This window comes from Erinaceus europaeus, chromosome 21 (genome assembly GCF_950295315.1).
Source record: "Erinaceus europaeus chromosome 21, mEriEur2.1, whole genome shotgun sequence".
NCBI lineage: Eukaryota > Metazoa > Chordata > Mammalia > Eulipotyphla > Erinaceidae > Erinaceus > Erinaceus europaeus.
In genome coordinates this window covers 45,064,601-45,085,030 of record NC_080182.1, presented here as the reverse complement: position 1 = coordinate 45,085,030, position 20,430 = coordinate 45,064,601, and the positions used below count along the sequence as shown (strand labels likewise).

Genomic DNA, 20,430 nt, shown 5'->3' with positions numbered 1-20,430 from the left:
GATCACTAGAGGACTCTGAGCTCCAGTTCCATCAGGGCCCAGAAAGAGAAAAGGAATAAAGAAAGGCATTCAGAAGTAGTGATAAAAAAAGAAGTAGTGATAAGTGTAGGTGTGACTTATAAATAAAAAGAAGGCAGGGCCATAGATATAGTAGGTAAAATTACTGATAAAAAGTAGATAGATCTGATATAGATAGCTTGTAGATGATAGTTGACAGTTATAATAACAATGAAACATTATCTGTGACCTTGGGACAACCACTGCAGTAATCAGTGGAGGGAGTGAAGACAGAATTGTAGTGGTGGGAATGGTATGGACTTTTACCCTTGTTAATTTGTAGTTTTGTAAATCATTAATAAAAAAGAAAAAAGTTTCTTTTGGATGAGTATAGAATATAATGGAGACACAGCATAGAGGCTTAGGGTATTCAAAGTCTCATTAATACCCAGGACTGGGGGCACGGAAGTGCAAGCATTTGCTTTCCTCATAATAAAGTAAAGAGAAAAGAAGAAGAGAACTATATTTAGGTACAATGTGAGGATTTCCACTTGGACTGGATTTGGTGTATTGCACCAAAGTAAAAGACTCTGGGATAGGGGAAGTGTTCAGGTCCTGGAACATGATGGCAGAGGAGGACCTAGTGGTTGTAGAAGTGTTATATGGAAAACTGGGAAATGTTACACATGTACAAACTATTGTACTTATTTATTTATTCATTTATTTATTGGGGAATTAATATTTTACCAAATTATTGTATTTTACTGTAAACTGTAAACCATTAATCCCCCATTAAATAAATTAAAAAAATTAAAATAATGTGAGGATTTCCATAGATGCCTCAGTGAATTTGTGTACATCTTTTTAAGTATCCAGAGAAGTATTAACTTGATGGAGTAATCACCAAAAAGTTGTGTCAGGTGAGCAAAGCTGCATCAGCTGTAATGGTTCAATGTGAGGCCAGGTGCCTGTGTCAGAAAAGCATGTTGGGGACTCTCAGCATAAATCAATGAACAGATCTTCATTGAAAATTACTAATTAACGTCAATCCTACACAACTTAGATGGCTTATATTTCTTACACTATCACACAGCTCTAAAAGTATATTTATACTGCAAATCATTCCTTACTTATAGATTGAGGGTTATTTTTGGTTATTATTCTCTCTCAAGCATTCTCTGAAATATTCTCAGAAATCCATTTATCACTCTTTTTATTTTTCTTTTCATTTGTTTTCACTGTGTCAACCATTAATAGGTATTCAACAATATGGGCAGTTTGATTGTATTCACATAAAGAGAAATGAAAGCCATTATCACTGAAAGTTATTCCAGTGCAGTGAAGCCCAGGCTCTAACCTGTGGTGCACAAAGATCAGTGGCATATCCACGTTAGCTGTCTTGTCAACCTCGATGCTTGGTGTGTGTGTGTGTGTGTGTGTGTGTGTGTGTGTGTGTGTGTGTGTGTGTTAGCCAGAACTCTGATGAACTCTTATTGTTGTTGGGACTGAGGATAGAAACTGGGAACTGGGAACTTCAGATATAATTTTTTTTTTGTAATAATGCTCCTTCCCCAGACTCATGTATGTGTTCTCAATCCTTTGTTCATAGATGGGTTATACCACAGGAAACCTAAAGTTTTAACCTATTTTTTTCTAAACTAGTTATGACTCCTATACTAGTAGATGTGCCTGAATATCACACACTTCTGGACTAAGCTGTCAGAAGGGAGGATATTCACAGTTGAAGGTCACATGTCATAATGAAAATTGTCCTGACAGGTAGACTGTCTGAAATCAAGTCTGGGGAGAGAGCTTTCTGTAATATCAGGAAATTTTCTGAATGGATGGCCATTTTCATAAAATGAAAACGGGGAATGAGCAAGAATCAAAGGAGCAGCAGAAACAGGCAAGGTCCTTTGTGCAGGTCCTGGATTCATGGGGTATCAGCTGGAAAAACAAGCACAGCCCCACCAAGAATGGGCATTTACCTGAGAGCATGCCATGCCCTTCTCTGGTCCTCCTCCTCAGTGTATAGTTCAAGGAAGATGATCTTGAAGAATCGCAGTTACCTTTTCAGAATATCCTTCAGAGAGGTAAGAGAAGCTCTTCCTGGCCCCACCACTCCCACAGGCAGAGGACCTGGAATTTCTTCAGTCACTCTCTCTATTATTTGTTTTAGCAGAGTCAGGGACACTGCCTCCTCCAGTGAGAACAAACAAATGTCTCCTCTGTATTCAGGAGCTTCCTCCTGCAGACACCCACAAATTCTCTATAACTGGGACTGCTGACTGCAGGAACCCACTAGACACTCCACAGAGCATATGCTGACACCTCTCCACTGACCAACACTATGTCTCCACCCTGGTGAATTACCCAGAAGCCTCATTTCTACCTAGGATCACCTAGAGTCACGCGGAGCCATTATTGACAACAGCTGTGCTCCCCCAGACCCACACACTGTGAGGTCACAGGTGAAGCCACTCATTCATCTCACTCTGGGGGCTTTCTTCAAAGCCTTGGCACTGAAGGATTTCAGTGTGTGTCTAGTCTTGTTTGGACTAAAGTAGTTACTTGATTCTGTAGTTCTCACCAGGATTAATACCAAATACCACTGATTGTTTGTATGCTTTCACCAAATATTCAGACTCAATTAGGGAATGGTGAGTTATGAGAATAAGAGTCATGTTACTTCCTCTAGTGTTTTCTTACTCAGTTACACTTAAAATAATTGAAAATGCAATGAAATTTTTCATAATACTGCAACCACCATTTAGTAACAAAGGATCATTATTTCTAAGAAAAATGACTAAATATTCAATAGGACACTGTGAGTGACTGTGAAAGTTTTTCATATTTGCAGCTCATGGAACAAAGCTGGATTCTCACATCTGCACTTATAATTCAATCTGAGAGAAGTTGTTTGCTAAAGTACAGAAGTAGAGAAAGAAAATAAACTTCCACTTTTAGGAAAAAGGAAATACAAGGGTGACTTGTAGTTATTTTCAGATAACTGTATTTGATAATATGTGAAAACATAGCAAAAGATCAAGATGCAAAAAAAAAGATAAAGATGCAAAATAAAGAAACTAAGTTAATGGAATTTATGATTTACTTGAATTCACTCCCATAGTCAGCACTGTGAGCATCTCTTCTACCCCTGAGTGCTGGTCACATTGTATCTGATGCCTCAACCTACAGGGGCTGCCCCTCCTCCCACAAAATTGGTTGAAGTCCCCCTGGAAAGAAGCAGGACTGACTTCCCTTGCCCAGAGGAAGACAAGCACAGTTGCAGAGCACCTATGGAGGTTCCAGCCCTGCTGACTGCCAGATGAAAGTTTAGGGATGCTTGGACCCCTAGCCCCAGAAGAGCTCACACTGACCTTGGCCTCTAGGTGAGCCCAGCCAGACCTTTAGAATGGTCCCTCCACCTCACAATTACCAGGGAGTAACCACTGTTCTACATTTTAAATGAAGGGGCTCATTTTCTGTCACTGCAAAGGACTGGCATGCCCAAGTGAAGCCTGGAGAGTCAGAGCAGCATTTCCTGTCATTCCATTACAACACTGGTAATTGCCACATTTGACAAAGCATTTGATGTTTATATCCTACCACCTTTCATTCACCAAGTTGCAGATGCTACTATGATGCCATCTTGACTTCCCTAAGCAGACAACCTCATGAATATTTCATGAAGTCTCACCTCTCCAGAGCTCAACCCCACTAGGGAAGAATTATGGAGAAACCTGTCAAGATTAATATCCAGTGGAGAAGCAATTACAGTGGTCAGACCTTCCACCTTCTGTACCCCAGAAGGAAATTCGGTCTATGACAAAACTTTGATAGTAATATTGACAATCATATTTGACTGTCAGGCCAATTGCATGATGAAATGTATCAACAATAAGAGTGTGTCAATAATGTGATCACACCGTGAAGCATCAGCTCCAATATGACCAGAACACAGGGGTGTCACTGTCACTGGTCATCTTCATCTGGAACAACATAATGGATGCTTTTGTGGTTCCCTATAAGACATCACCGTCAATGTGGATCAACAGTGGTAGGGGCTGCTCCAGTCTCCAAAGTGAGGCTGAGCAACATACTCTACCAATCTAAGAATATGGGTCCTGAAATCAGTGCAGCCTGGAATGTTCCTAGCCATGACCACAGAATGCCGAGCTCAGACCTACAGGGATGCAGAGGTTACACAGGCCCCTGTGTTGAATATGGGCCCCAGATCAAACTGATGGGTTTCATAGATAACAATATTTATATATTTTTCCCATGTTTTGGAGATATGCTCTTCTCTGATCCAGCTTTCTAGGCCTTTATCCAACCTCCCTAGATATTACCTTGGGTCCACCTGCATTATAGCTGTCAGGTTCAGGCAAAAATGAGTGCAGTCATGTGAATATACCTTGGAATATACCTAAATAAACCTTGGACTATACCTAAAATAGAACTACTAACTTTTTGTAAAACAGAGACCCCAAATCTTCATCGACAATACAATTGCCTTTAGGTTCATGATTAGTCAACAATTTGTTCTGCTTTATATCTTAATTATTTTCAGCCACCAAGTTCCTGATTCTACCATGATACTAACCTGACTTCCTTGGGTAGATGACCCCACCAATGTGTCTTGGAGCCCCACCTCTCCAGAGACTTGCTGCACTAGAGAAAGTGAGAGACATGCTGAGAGTATGTATCAATATGGAAATGCCCATGTTCAGTGAAAATGCCCATGTTCAGTCCATCTCCACCACATTATTTAATAGTGTAGTTCTTCTAACTGCTGGAGGAATTGAGGGGAGTTCACTTGCATTTACACCCCACATTTCAAATCATATGTATTTCCAGTCTACATTATCATCTGCTCCTGTTATTATGATTTCTCTATCCTCATATCAGAGAACACCCTTTGATTCTATATATTTATTTCCTTATGATCTAGATAATAGAATGGTTTAAAACATTTCTGAAAAAAAAATTAAGACATGACTACTACCAGTATTAAATAATGGCTAAAAAAAAAACAGTAAAATGTGGGACAGGTGGTGGCACACCTGGTTAAGCATATATATTATTGTATACAAGGACTTGGGTTCAAGTCACTGTTCCTCACTTGCTGGGGGAAATCTTCACAAGTGACAAAATAAATCTGCATATGTCTCTCTTTCTACTCCCTCTCTCAGATCTGTAACACTTTCACTCTTTCCCTGTCTTATACAGTAAAGTAAAAAAGTAAAATGCAAATAAATAGAAAGCATCCTTATACAAATGTGCTGTAATATATGTGTAGACTGGAAATACATGTGATTTTAAATGTGGGTTTAAATGCAAGTGAACTCCCCACAATTCCTCCAGCGGTTGGAGAACTACACTATTAAATAATGTGGTGGAGATGGAACAAATCTATGGTGTGAATTTCTGAGCAAGAGGAAGTTATTCAGCTTCTGGTGTCTTTTTTTTATTTAAGAAAGTATTAATTAACAAAACCATAGGGTAGGAGGGGTACAATTCCACACAATTCCCACCACCCAATATCCATATCCCACCCCTTCCCCTGATAGCTTTCCCATTCTCTATCCCTCTGGGAGCATGGACCCAGGGTCATTGTGGGTTGCAGAAGGTAGAAGGTCTGGCTTCTGTAATTGCTTCCCCGCTGAACATGGGTGTTGACTGGTCGGTCCATACTCCCAGTCTGCCTCTCTCTTTCCCTAGTAGGGTGGGTCTCTGGGGAAACAGAACTTCTGATGTCCTATTGGTATCCATAGAGGCAATGAGAACTAGCAGTGTTTTCAGACAGAGATATTGGACTGTCTAGAGATAATAGGGCTTAGAGTTATATTCTATGCCAGCAGCAAGAGAAGTTGGGTTTCAGCAAAGCTAAGTAGGAGGCAGAGACTTAAATTTGGCAGAGGAGACAAAATGCTGAGTTGCCCTTAGACTGTCAGAGGTTGGAGTATTATGCCTTCTATCCTAGGTGCAACCACAACACAGGACTGACCTATGGTATAGATTATCCATTCTAAATGATATAAAATGAGCTCAGTCACATGGAGAAACATGCAGAATCCACATGCATATGGAGATTCATTGAAAATTTTTTGGCTATTCACATTTTAGCTATTCCTGGGCTCTAGTAAGTTACACATTACACTTACCATTTTACTTTTCTTTGTAAATATTAAATGTAAATTATTTTAAAATTTCTTTATTAGGGGATTAAAGTTTTACAGTCGACAGTAAATACAATAGTTAGTACATACATAATATTTCTCAGTTTTACACATAGAAATACAACCCCCAGTAGATCCTCTCTCATGCTTTTTTGGACCTGTGCTCTCCCCCCACCCCTGCCCACCCCAGAATCTTTTACTTTGGTGCAATACACCAGACTCCAATCACACTGACCATGAATGCCCATCTATTGGTTCTCCATTACTTTATTAGATACTTAACATTTAATTTCCTGGGTAAATTCATTCAAGACAAACTGGGTGTGACCCATGGAAGAATTCCTAAATTCATCTTTCTTCTGACTGACCTGTAGTCCCAGCTAAATGAGCTCCAAAACACACCCCAGTGAGGTGATGAAGGACAGGGCACAGGACCAGCCCCTCCCTCACAAGGGATTATGTGGTGGCTGCACAGGCCATGAGTAGGCACACATCTAACCAGAGCCTTAGAAGCTGACCCATGCAGACCGCCTCCACCCCCTCCCCAAACAGCATAGGATGCTGCAGGCAGTTTTGCAGGTTCAGAAAATTGTGGATCACCAGGGACAGTGGCCAGAGAAGCCTGTGAGGCTCCTCCTTTTCCTGGGCAGTGGCCTCAGAAGGCTGCACCCCCACCCGCAGAGCACTGAGGTTTCCTGAGTGCAGGTACTCTCAACTGTGGATTTCCTTTGATTACTGTTGTATCTGCGACCTTGCCCTGGATCCAGGATGAAGGTAGGAGGGTGATGGGTGCTGCTGTGGTGCCGCTAGTGCTGGGGATGGATGTCCTTCCTCTTAGCCTACCTGGGTACAGTCTCTAGGGAGCTCCCCCTCCTTGGGTGTGGGGCTGGTGTTGAAGACCATTAGGGCTGGGTGACGGGCATTCCACAGGGACAATGAGTGGGTCACCTGCAGGGCAGAACTCATTAGAGATCACTTGAACGTCCTCAAGTGTACATGCTTCTCCAGACCCTCGGTGCTGTGATCCCTGCAAAACCATAAGATTAGTGGGGTACAACTCCATATAGTTCCCACCACCAGAACTCTATATCCCATCCCCTCCCCTGATAGCTCTCCTAATCTTTAACCCCCTGGGAGTATGGACCCTAAGTCATTGTGGGATGCAGAAGGTTGAAGGTGTGCCTTCTGTAATTGCTTCACTGCTGAACAAGGGCATTGAGGGGTCAATCCATACTCCCAGCCTGTCTTTCTCTTTCCCTAGTGTGGAAGGGCTGTGGTGAAGTGAATATCCAGGACACATTGGTGGGATTGTGTTGGTCATTACAGCAGGTCCCCTACATTGCTTGATGCTGTGGTCTATTTACACCATCATTGTTTTGCATGAGACCTGCCCTGCATGCAGGGTATTGGTTTAATCCCATTGATTAGATGGAAGCTTGCTACCTTCATGTTATTTTTCTCTCCACTCCCTCTCCTAGCCATTTTCTTTTTTGACCTGCCACTTCTATTTCAAAAGATATAAATGCATTCTCTCTGATCAATATGTAAAATTGCATTGTGTTCCTGCTCAGCTACAAGTTCCTGGTTCCTCTCCCATGTTGCTGAGTAAGCAGCAGCCTAGGTTCACTCCGGTCAAGTTTTCTCCCCTGTGATGCAACCCGACAGTGTTGTTTGTTCAGGGAAATCTGGTCGACATCTGCTGGCAGTCATGTGGGTGGCCTCATAACTGGAGGTAAGCCACAGGCTTCCCTATGCCAGTTCAAGGACCGCCAGGGGAAAATTCAGGTATGAACAATCTGCTTTATTAAGAAAAAGGTGGGGGAAATAGTGTGTGGGTCTAACTGTTATGTTACTGACAAGGCGGGGTGATGGAATATGATTTGTATGTAATCAAAGATGGTGAACTTATAGTGACCTTTAAGTGATCTTTCAAGCAGGCAACCATTTGGTTTGTAGCAAGGGAATGAATTAAGTGTTAGAGAGTATAGGCCTTTGTGAATCCTGGGAGACTGACAAGAGGAAACTGAGTCAGGAAAGCTTTTCCCTCCAAGCTCCATCCCTGAAAGGGAGAGGCTGACAGGTGGGGTGTCTTTTCAGACCTGTATCTTTAGGATGGGGAGTTCCCCTATGGTCTACCATGCTTTCACATTGCCCTACAGGCATCATGCTAGCATCTGGAATCTGGTGGTTGAAAAGAGTTAACATACAAAGCCAAACAAATTGTTGACCAATCATGGACCTATGGCCTGGAATAGAGGAGATGCAGAGTTGGAGGGTACTCCATTTTGTAGATAGCTAGTAGGCATATTTTAATTAAATTCCAAAGGGTCTGTGGCTATACTATTTTTCCCCATTTTCTTTTTGCTCCTGAGCCTGAAATCTGATATGCCAGTGGATTCAAGTTATTGTCTGAGGAGATGATGTCATGGCTGGAAAAAGGACCAGAAATATGGATCAGGGAAGAAAGTCTCTCCCAAATATGGGAAAGGGGTATAAATATTGTTGACTGTAAACCTCATAGATTTGATATGATCCATAATTAGCTTAGGAGACTGTTACCTCTGCAGTCCCTCTAGATCTGAGCTCACATTCTGTGGTTATGAGTAGGAACATGCCATGTGGCCCCAATATTGACCCATCTTCCTCAGTGTAGCATAGAGGATGTTGTCCATCTTCCCTTCAGAGGATGGATCATTCTCTACCATTGTTGATCCAAGTTGAGAGCCAGGTCCTATGGGGGCCCACAAAGGGGTATATTTTGTTGTTCCTGGTATATGTTAATTTTGTAGCCTGACAATTTCCTGTATTGCCTGATGATTTCCAAAAGCTTCTTGCTGGATTCCTTAGGTTTTTCTATGTATAATATTATGTCATCTGCAAATTAGGAGAGTTTGACTTCTTTTCTTCCAATCTGTATACCGTTGATTCCTTGCTTCCGCCTGATTGCTATGGCAAGAACTTCCAACACTATGTTGAATTAAATAATGGTGGTAGTGGGTAGCCCTGTCTAGTACCTGATGTGAGGGAAAATGCTTCCAGTTTTTCACCACTGAGTATGATATAGGCTGTAGGTTTGCTATATATATAGACTTTACTATCTTCAGGAATTTTCCATCAATTCCCATTTTTTGTATTGTTTTGATCATAAAGGGATGTTGTATTTTGTCAAAGGCTTTCTCTGCATCTATTGATATGACCATGTGGTTTTTGGTCTTGCTTTTACTGATGTGGTGGATAACGTTGATTGATTGACATATATTAAACCAACCTTTCATACCTGGAATAAACCCCACTTGGTCATGATAACCAATCTTTCTAATATACTGCTGTATCTGGTTGGCTAGAATATTGTTCAGTATTTTAACATCAAGTTCATCATGGTGATTGGTCTGTGGTTTCTTTTTTGGTTGTGTCCCTTTCTGCTTTAGGTTTCAGAATGATGTTGGCTTCATAGATGCTGAAAGAGAGTATTCCAGTGTCTTCAATCTACTGGAAACTTTTAAAAGGACAGGTAGTAACTCTTCCTTGAAGGTTTTGAAGAATTCATTTGTAAAACCATCTGGTCCTGGACTTTTATTCCTGGTAATATTTTTGATAACTGTTTCAATTTCATTAGCTGTGATGGGTCTCTTCATGTTATCTAGTTCCTCTTTGTTTAATTTTGGAAGTTGGTAGGTATCTAGGAAATCATCCATTTTTTCCAGGTTCTCTAGCTTGGTGGCATATAGTTGTTCATAGAAGCCTCCCATGATATGTTGAATTTCTGTGTGTCTGTGGTGATATCTACTCTTTCATATCCCATGATATGTTGAATTTCTGTGTGTCTGTGGTGATATCTACTCTTCCATGTACAATGTTTTATTGGCATCTTTGCCATTTTTTTTTTTGTGAAACTGGCTAAAGGTTTGTCAATTTTTTTTCAGTCTTTTGAAGAACAAGCATTTACTTTTGTTGATCTTTCATATTTTTTTTATTTTCAGTGTTATTTATTTCTGCCCTAACTAGTTATTTCTGTCCTTCTGGTTGCTTTAGAGTTCCTTTGTTCTTCTTCTAGGTCTTTAAGGTGGGCAATCAGGTTATTTGTGCTTTTTCTTGTTTCCTAATGTGTGCTTGTATGGCTATGAACTTCCCTCTCAGTACAGCCTTCGTATGTCCAAAATATTTTGATAGCTTGTGTCATCAGTTTCACTGAACTCTTGAAACATTTTTATTTCTTCCTTTGTTTCCTCTTTGACCCAGTAGTTGTTAAGTAATGTACTGTTAAGCTTCCACATTTTGGGGTTATTACTAATCTTTTGTTGATTATTAAGTGCCAGTTTAATTCCACTGTGGTCTGAGAAGATGCTTGGGATGATGTCAATACTCTTGAATTTGCTGATGCTGCCTTTGTGGCCTAACATATGAGGGAGCCAGAGGTCTGAACCGGGATACATCAACAGGTTCTTGTGCTTTGCACCACCTGTGTTTAACTCGCTGTGCTACCCCCCCTACTCCCCTCTTACTTCTTTTTTAGTTGTCTGTAATTTATCCTCAACCTTGCTAATTTAAGTTTTCAACCTCATTTATTCTTTTCTCTCTCCCCTCTACTGTTTTCTGTTGTTCATATATTTTGACTGTGTTCTAATTCTGTTTTGGCTTGATAAGCTAGTTGTGTTTTTACCTCAGCCATTTCAAATTTCAGCTCTGTCAGGACCTTCAGATAATTAGTGTTTTCTTCCAGTGTCTCATTTGTTGTTTATGTATTTCTGAGGATTTTCTTTCATACTCTTTACTCAATTCTGTGACTATTTCCTTAACTAGTGTTCAAATATTGACCTTATTATTCTGTGCTTCAAGCTTTGGGGGACTTTTTTTCCTGGCTCATTTCTCTAAGAGTTATTCTTGTTGGTTTAACCATTCTACATAATGTGTTATGATGTCCCTCTCAGTACTTTTCAAATTACTGATCACTCTTTCCTGAATTGACTTGTGTCTAAGTAAGGTACTCAAAGAGTTAACAGATATGGAAACTGACAGTTGTTTCAATATTATTTCAATCCCTGAGTTGGAGCACAGTGGCTGTTAAGTCCTCTTTTATTTTTCTTCCCTGTAGGTTATAGGAGTCTGAGGGCTTTTAAGCTATAAATAGACTTCTTAGCCTAATCACTCACTCCTGAACAAGAGATAAAGAAGGATGTGGGAGAGATAGCACAGTGGTTATGCAAAAAGGATCTAACCCCCACGATCCAAAGCTCCAGGCTCAATTCAGCTTCTCTGCCAAGTTGGGCAGTGCTGCTGGGCCCTGTATAGAGAGGGTGGAGTGAAAAGAGAGTGAAAACTAGTGGTAGAAAACAGGGTGTGACTAGGAGAGGGGGTGGAGCAAAAAGAAAGTGTGATCCAGGGAGTCAGAAGGTAGTGAAGCAGGTTAAGCACACGTGGCATGAAGTGCAAGGACTGAAGAAAGGATCCCGGTTCGCACCTCTGGCTCCCCACCTGTAGGGTAATTGATTCACAAGTGGTGAAGCAGGTCTGCAGGTGTATGTTTTTCTCTCTAACCTGCAGCAAGTGTCTGTCTTTCTCTCCTCCTTTCTGTCTTCCCCTCCTCCCTCCATTTCTCTCTGTCCTATCTTAATAACGACAACAGTAAGAACCTCAACAACAATGAAAAGCAACGACAGCACCAAATGGGAAAATAATTTCTTTTAAAAGTGTGGAGCAGTGGGATTAAACCAGTGCCCTGCAGGCAGGGCAGTTCTCAGGTAAAACTGTGATTATGTAAATACACCACAGCATTAAGCAGGGGGATCTGGCATACTGCCCAACATCTCCCCTTTTCTTTTTACTAATGGCCATAGTATCAGGAGTGTGGGGCACTTTGTGAGGCAGGGAGACTGAAAGGAGGCATACCTTTGGGGTTCTACCATCCCTCTTTGCTCAACCTCTCAGTAGGGAGAGAGAGACTAGCAGGATTGACACACCCCTCATTCTCAAGCCCTTCCAAGCTCAACCACATCCTCACAATTTCCCAACATCTCCCTTTTACTTAATGTCCATATATAAATGGGTCAATGTCTGTAAAATGCTCCATCTCTCTCAGGGGAATAGCAGTGTAGGGGTGAACAGAAACCTGTTGGGAAGAAACCTGAATAATATCATTTAAGAATCTTCAAAAAGTACTGGCATAAGACAGGGAGGGATAAGTCAGAGTAGCAAGGGACAGAGTGAGACTGAGGAGAGGCCTGGTAGGTTGAGAGAGGGGGGCTGCTTGATGGGTGGAAGGGGGCGCTGCCTGATAGGCAGAGGAGTGGTGGCCTGATAGGCCAAGGGACAAGAGGGGTGATCCGGCATTGCAAAGTCCTTAGACAGTGGGCAGAATGGTCCCTGGACTGCTACAGTCAGTCCTTCAAGAAGTCCAGCAGGGTAAAGGGAGTGTCCAAATGTGTATCAGCAAGTCTGATAGAAGCGTCAATCCAATGCTAACGACCAGAGGAAGAAATGCCGCATGTCTATCTCAATGGAGGAGGACAGACACTGGAACTTTTCTTCCCTGTAGAGAGTGAGCTGGAACCACCAAAACGTGACAGGCAAAGCAGAAGCAGAAAGACCAGACAGTAATGGGTGAGATAAAGGCGGTAGGAAAGACTTGTCCTTTGGAGTCCGTGAATCAGGTTCTCCAGATTGTATCAGGTCACATCATGGGTTTTAGGGGGATGGCTGTAGTTGTGGGTGATGTCAGAGGACAGGGATCCAAGATGGATTTCTGGGGATTCCATATGAGCAGATGCTTCTTTATTTGAAGGCTTGACATAGCTGTAAACACTTGTGAAGAAAATAACATAACAAATTAGAAAATTACTATAATTGACAACTCGATGATTATAATTGGTTTAGGTATCTTTATAATTTCATTTAAAGGTCATCTTATGTGACCTCATGTAGCAGTCTCTGTACAGCAGAATAGGAACAGGATTTGCTTCTTCTTGTAAGCATTTATAGTGCTGGGTAAGTGTTATGATCATTTCCTTTAACTCTTGGACCTCAGCCTCTAGGTCCCTTAGCCTTTTGGGAGGTTTTATTGTTGATGTTTTTCATTGTGAAATTGTCCTGACAATTTAGTGTCTGTCAATATGACTGTCATTCAATGGAAACATAAGAGATTCTCACCATCAAAGTTTTGGCAGATAAGTGTTTTAAAAAATTCTAATATTGACTTGAAAGACTGACTTGTCATATGCAATAAATAATAGCAGCTGGTATGAAGAGTTGCCAGTTTATCTAGGATAAAAGCCTCAAGAAATCAACAGAAAGTTTTATTTGAAAGGCAGATCAGCAGTAGTGTTGTGAATGATCAGAAGCCCAGGGTTCACTTACAAGCACTGCATATGAAAGAAAAACATAAAGGTTCACACTCATAAAAATGTTTTGAATAGAAATCCACTCCTCAGATTCCTCATGCTTTTAGAGAGGCAGAGACTATTTCTCTTTGCCAGATAGAGACCCAGAAAACAAATGTCCCTGTGACCCAGGAAGGGCTCACAAATCCCAGATCTAATTACCGGCATGGCTTTGCGGACTGGAGAGACGACAAGGGACTCATGTGGAGTAGAGTGTAAGGTCATGACACCTCCACAGGCAGAGAACTACATGATTCAGCTGACCAGAAAGATCAGGGTGATGTCCTTGGTGCTGCTCCTCAAGTGTCAGAAGGTCATCATTTCTACCCTCTAAACATCCAGATACTCAGTAATGACTATAATTACAATATAAACAAGCTCCCATATGTAAGTTAAGTGGGGACTTGGATGACTGCATAGGTGGCCCCACTGTCTCCACCTATCCACACACATATTCCCATGAGCTATTCTTTAGGAGGGGCCTCCATTAGAGGCAAACTACAAGGCAAACTCCTGCCCTTCCAAAATGCGGTTTAAGCCCCCTGGAAAGAATTAGAACTGACCTCCCTCCCAGAGGTTAACAAGCAAGTTGCAGAGCTTCTCTGGAAGTCCCAGCCCTGCTGACTGCCAGGTCCAAGAACAACGCTTCTGTGGATACCCAACCCTGCACACACTGACCTTGGCCTCTAGGTGAACAACAGGTCAGATTTGTAGAATGGTTTCTCCATCTTGTAACTACCAGGAAGAAGCCATTGTTCTACACTTTTAAGGGATGGAGCTTATTTCTGCATTGCCAAAGACTGGCATGCCTAGCTGAGGCATGGAGAGATATGTGGTGCCTCTTCAGTGTGGGAGCAACTCTTCCTGTCAGTCTGTGATAGCATTGGTGAGTGATAAATTTGTTCAAGAAAATTGATGCTTTTAAGTTTAGAAAAATGTTCCTACCACCACGCAATGAAGCCTCTAATTCAGACCAACCAATATACTGATATCTAATTGCCCTTCTGGGAGGCTGCAGGCCATCTTATACTTGATTACGTTTATGAATGAAAAATAAGGGAAGAGGATTTTATTGTCCAAACTAGATAATTAGGTTTGTGTTCCTAAATGGAAAATATTTTGGGATGGACAAGGCAATTCAGTGGTATATACAGTTTGGGTATATACAGTTTGGGTATAAATGTGTGCATATATAAATTTAATACTCAGATGAACAATTCAAAATATATCAAGAAATGATTTTATGCAACATTTATTTGTGACTAACAGTGGAATTCCAGATAGTAAAGTTACAGAGTATGGTTCCACACCATATCCAAAATCAAAGTTTTATGTTCCCAGTTTCTCAAAGATAACAATTACAGTTCTTATAATGTAATAGAAAGTCCCTTTGTTTTGTTTTTTTTTTTTGGCAAGTTCTGGCACTCACTTATATGAATTCCAGTTGAGTGAGTTCATATAGTAGTCATCTTTCATGTTGTTGATCAGTAAAATAAGCCACGACTACAATTCAATGGGCCTATTCTACCCTGTACAAACCATCTGCATGCCCTCAGGTCACTTCATTCTGCTTCACAGTCTAAAGACTTGTTTCCCAGTGATTTTAATTCTGAACTCTGCTGATATATAACCATATATTGTTAACTATAAACCCCAACAATTTGATCTGGGGACCAGATTTAGTGCAGGAGCTTGTGTAACACTGACTGAAGTGAATCATAGTGAGGGGGTACTGGCTCCATTGATTTTTTTTCTGTCTTTTCTATTGCTTACATACATAGGATTTCTCTCCACTGAGTCCTTTCATGTACCCAAGATGACTGGCCCGGCTGAATGTTTTCCTACATTGTTTACATTCATAGGGTTTCTCCCACTGTGAGTTCTTTCATGTCTCTGAATATTACTGGCCCAGGCGAATGCTTTAGTACATTGTCTACATTCATAGGGTTTCTCTCCACTGTGAGTTCTTTCATGTACCCTAAGATAACTGGCCAAACTGAATGCTTTACTACACTGTTTACATTCATAGGGTTTCTCTCCACTGTGAGTTCTTTCATATATCATAAGATAGCTGGCCCAACTGAATGCTTTACTACATTGTTTACATTCATAGGATTTCTCTCCACTGTGAGTTCTTTCATGTACCCTAAGATTATTGACTTTCTGAATGCTTTACTACATTGCCTACATTCATAGGGTTTCTCTCCACTGTGAGTTCTTTCATGTACCCTAAGATTACTGGACTTGCTGAATGGTTTACTACATTGCCTACATTCATAGGGTTTCTCTCCACTGTGAGTTCTTTCATGTACCCTAAGATGACTCGCCAAACTGAAAGCTTTACTACATTGTTTACATTCATAGGGTTTCTCTCCACTGTGAGTTCTTTCATGTACCCTAAGATGACTGGCCCAACTGAATGCTTTACTACATTGTTTACATTCATAGGGTTTCTCTCCACTGTGAGTTCTTTCATGTACCCTAATATGACTGCAAGTGTCTCTTATATCCCTCTCTATCAACCCCTTACCTTTCAATTTCAGGCTGTCTATATACAATACATAAGATTATGAAATGAGGGAGTCGGGCTGTAGCGCAACGGGTTAAGCGCAGGTGGCACAAAGCACAAGGACTGGCATAAGGATCCCGGTTCGAACCCCGGCTCCCCACCTGCAGGGGAGTCGCTTCACAGGCGGTGAAGCAGCTCTGCAGGTGTCTATCTTTCTCTCCTCCTCTCTGTCTTCCCCTCCTCTCTCCATTTCTCTCTGTCCTATGCAACAACGACAACAACAATAATAACTACAACAATAAAAAACAACAAGGGCAACAAAAGGAAATAAAGAAAGAAAGAAAGAAAAACTTTAAAAGATTGTGAAATGAATAAAGAAATACAAAAATAGAGAATAAAGACATTAATAAGCAGCCCCATGCTGCCAACAGACCACACTGAATTGAGAAGCCTCAGGAGTAGCCAAGACAGGTCATAGGAATCCACACTGAGGCCTAAGATGGATCATTGGGTTAGAAATAAGGAAGGGTAGTCCAGGAGGTGGCACAATGGATAAAGCTGTGGACTTTCAAATGAGATGTCCTGAGTTCAATCCTGGACAGCATATATATCACGGTGATGTAAGTTTATTTCTCCCTCCTCCTATATTTCTTATGAATAAAAAATCTTAAAAAGGGGGGAGTAGTGACCTCAGACACATGGCTTCTATGGGAAGCATTGCAGCCTCTCTGAGGCAACCGTTTCTATCTAAGCTCAGGAGGCTGAGACTCACCAGTCACATGATTACATCCAGACTCTGGAGTCACTGAAGTGTCCTCCTCAAGAAGTGAATTAGCAGGAGACATGTGCAACCAAAAGGACGAAGCAAGGACCCTGTGCACATTGAGAAGCAGCACTTACTTTCTAGAGTGACTTTCTTCAGTTGCAAGCACTACCCATAAGCAGCCCAGACTGGAAAGAGCACTGGCCAAAGCCTAGATTCTAAATAGATGGAGCTATTCTCACACTCATGAGGATTCTGACCACAGCATTGCTTTAGTGCCTCAATCCTGGAAATATGAATCAGAAAGTCAAAATAATATTGAATGAAGCATTGACCTAGCTATATGGCAGGAGAGCTGTTCAATCAGTTTCTAAAGAGGGTGAGCCAGGAGAATAGTAACAGTAAAGCATGAAAAAGAGGTGAAAATGCCAGCAGAAAACAACTTAAACATTCTAGAGAGCAAATAGGGTGCCCCTGAGTCAGGCCTGTTCCTGCTTTTCTCTCCAGGCCCTGCTCAGACTGCACTGAAGAGAGCAAGGAACTTGGGAGGAAGATGATGTATGTTGGAGCCAAGAATGAAAATCAAGAACTGTTGTCTCAAAGATGACAGGACTTGTCTGGAAGCAGCCTAGGGGATTAAAGTCACCCTACTGTGTCTCCTCTGCTGTGACTAGGTCCCCATGACCTGCTGTGTTCCCACTTGGGGAACACACACCAGGCTCTGCCCTCAATTGTATGCCAGCATGGATACCCTTGGGGTTTGAGTCTAATTATCCATGGAGCCAGGGGTGTGAAGTACAGACTCCTGTCCCAGCTTGAGTGTGGGGGTCTGAGTTTGCACTGGCCCACTGATCTGGTGTGGGGCATCAAGGAAAGACTAGATAACCCTAGGCAGCAGTATCAGGTTGGGGAGAGATAAATAGGATCCTATTATTAAATTTATGCTGGTGGCCTGAGGAAGAGCAAAATTTTATGTGCAGAATGCATCTCTTGCTTTGTGCATGGCCCAGTGTTTCTTTAACATTCTAGCTCTCTATATAAGTGAAAATATGACTGCATTTTTTGACTCATCTTGAATGGAGCTAGAAGGAGTTGTGTTAAGTGAGATTGGTGAGAAAGAGAAAGACTAGTATGGGATGATCCCACTCATTAAAAGAAGTTGAGAAGGGAGTCACACAGTAGCATAGCAGGTTAAGCACACATGGCACAAAGATCAAGGACCGGCATAAGGATCCCGGTTCGAGCCCCCGGCTCCCCACCTGCAGGGGAGTCACTTCACAGGTAGTGAAGCAAGTCTGCAGTGTCTGTCTTTCTCTCCTCTTCTCTGTCTTCCCCTCCTCTCTCCATTTCTCAATCTCCTATCCAACAAGGACAACAAGAATAACTACAACAATAAAACAACAAGGGCAAAAAAGGGGGGAAACCTATTATAATGCCAAATGGTGATAGTGGACCTGGCTGAGTACACACATTGCTCTGCTCATTTCCTGGGTTCAACTTCTGGTCTCTGATGGTGGAAGAGAGTAAAGACTGGAGCTGCAGCACTATATGTGTGTCTCTCCATCCCCTTGTTTTTTTGTTTTGATTTGTTTTGTTTTGTTATTATCTCCAGGATTGTTGCTTAGGCCTGCACTACAAATAGACTGCCCCTGGGAGGCTCCCCACCAGTTTTGTTTCCCTTATTTATCATTGTTGTCATTGTTGGATAGTACACAGAGAAATTGAGATAGGGGAAGGCAGAAAGGGGAAGATAAATATAGACATTTGCACACCTGCTTCACCACTTGTGAGGTGACACCCCTGCAAGTGGGGAGCCTGGGGCTCAAACTGGGATCCTTATGATGGTCCTTGTGCTTCCCTACACATGCACATAACCTGCTACTCTACTGCACAGCCCCCTATCTTTCCCTTTCTATCCTGCACTACCTTTCAAGTTTCTCCCTCAATCTAGCCAAAATTAATCAATAAAAATATTATTTAATATGACTACAAGTAACTGAGCTAATTAGTAGGCTGGGTATGCAAATCACTTTCAAGTGAGACACCCAAGTCTCTGGTTCAATCTCCAGATTATCATAAATCAGAAATGAACAGTATTATGATAAAATTATGAGGAACATAAACAATAACAAATTCTGTTTCCAAGCTCACTTTCAAGTGAGACACCCAAGTCTCTGGTTCAATCTCCAGATTATCATAAATCAGAAACGAACAGTATTATGATAAAATTATGAGGAACATAAACAATAACAAATTCTGTTTCCAAGCTTGGAACAGGCAGTGAGCAGGACCCCATATTCACAATTTCTGCACACTACAAGGAGGCCACTATATTTGTGTGAACACTCTTCATGCATCTCTTCATGGCCCTCACGTTAAGGTGGGGGACTGCTTAAGATTCTCCAACAGGCGGAGGAAAGATAGCATAATGGTTATGCAAACAAACTCTCATGCCTGAGGCTTCAAAGTCTCAGGCTGAATCTCCCTCTCTACCATAAACCAGAGCTGAACAGTGCTCTGGGTAAAAAAATAAAAACCTATAGGATTTACTCACAGCCTTATTAGAAGACAGGACAATTCTGAAACACTTCAAATGAAGTGGATTCAAATGAAGCTTCTCCAGGGATAATTTAACAGAAATCTACAATTTATCACTAAGAAAAATAAAAGTAGGGGGTCGGGCGTTAGGTCAATGGGTTCAGCGTAACTGGCGCAAAGCTCAAGGACCAGAATTAGGATCCCGGTTTGAGCCCGGCTCCACACCTGCAGGAAAGACACTTCAGAAGCTGTGAAGCAGGTCTGCAGGTGTCTATATTCTCTCCCCATCTCTGGCTTCCCTTCCTTTCCATTTCTCTCTGTCCTATCCAGTAACAATAACTACAACAATAAAACAACAAGGGTAACAAGAGAGAAAATAAATAAATATTTAAAAGAAGAAAAATAAAGGTAAGAAATAATTATGTTGACTCCCCAACCTGACCATCTTGCCTGGGGTCAGCAGGTCCTTCCTTCCTTGCTCTCCTCACCTTGGGCCAGACCCTACGACACTCAGTAAGGAAGGAGATTGGGCCAAGAAATGGCATCACTGACGCACACAAGTGGGGGAGTGAAAGGAGTAGTGATCTCACCCCCTCTCCATAGAGCGCATGGTGTTTAGTTCCCCCACAAGAATCGGGACAGCACAAGAGGAATCCAGTCTCAGGGTGGATATGATGGACTGACCAGGGAGAGGCCCAGACAGGAGACTGCATTCCAGAATATTTTGGGAAGACTTAAGTTACCCCTCCCAATCTCAGCCTCAATGAGGCATACTTACAATACTCCATCCAGTGCTGAATTTCCTGACATCTCCTCTCCAAAGTCCAAATCAGCAGAAACTGAGAGAAACACAGAGGAAAGTGGGGTTCCCAGAAACACAGGATGGATCACTAGTGGGTCTTACTTCCTGGAGTGTCTTCTATCCTAGACTGCACCACCCACCGACAGCCCAGATTGGTTCATGCCCACTGTCTCACAGTTTATTGGATGAAGCCCTTGCCATGCTCACGCAACTCCTCTTCTGATTGGATAATGTTTAAACCCAATCAACATCAGAGCTTTCTAAGT

The 20,430-nt window shown here is 41.8% G+C and overlaps 1 protein-coding gene across 1 annotated transcript in view; it reads right to left on the bottom strand.

Moving 5' to 3' along the window:
* The window catches only part of LOC132535326 (zinc finger protein 431-like), an 827,521-nt gene extending 807,293 nt beyond the window's left edge, over positions 1-20,228 (bottom strand). The window contains exon 1 of the mRNA XM_060180886.1: positions 20,141-20,228. The gene's annotated coding sequence lies outside the window, so the exon portion shown is untranslated. The remainder of the gene's footprint in view (positions 1-20,140) is intronic.
* Positions 20,229-20,430: the final 202 nt, after the last annotated feature.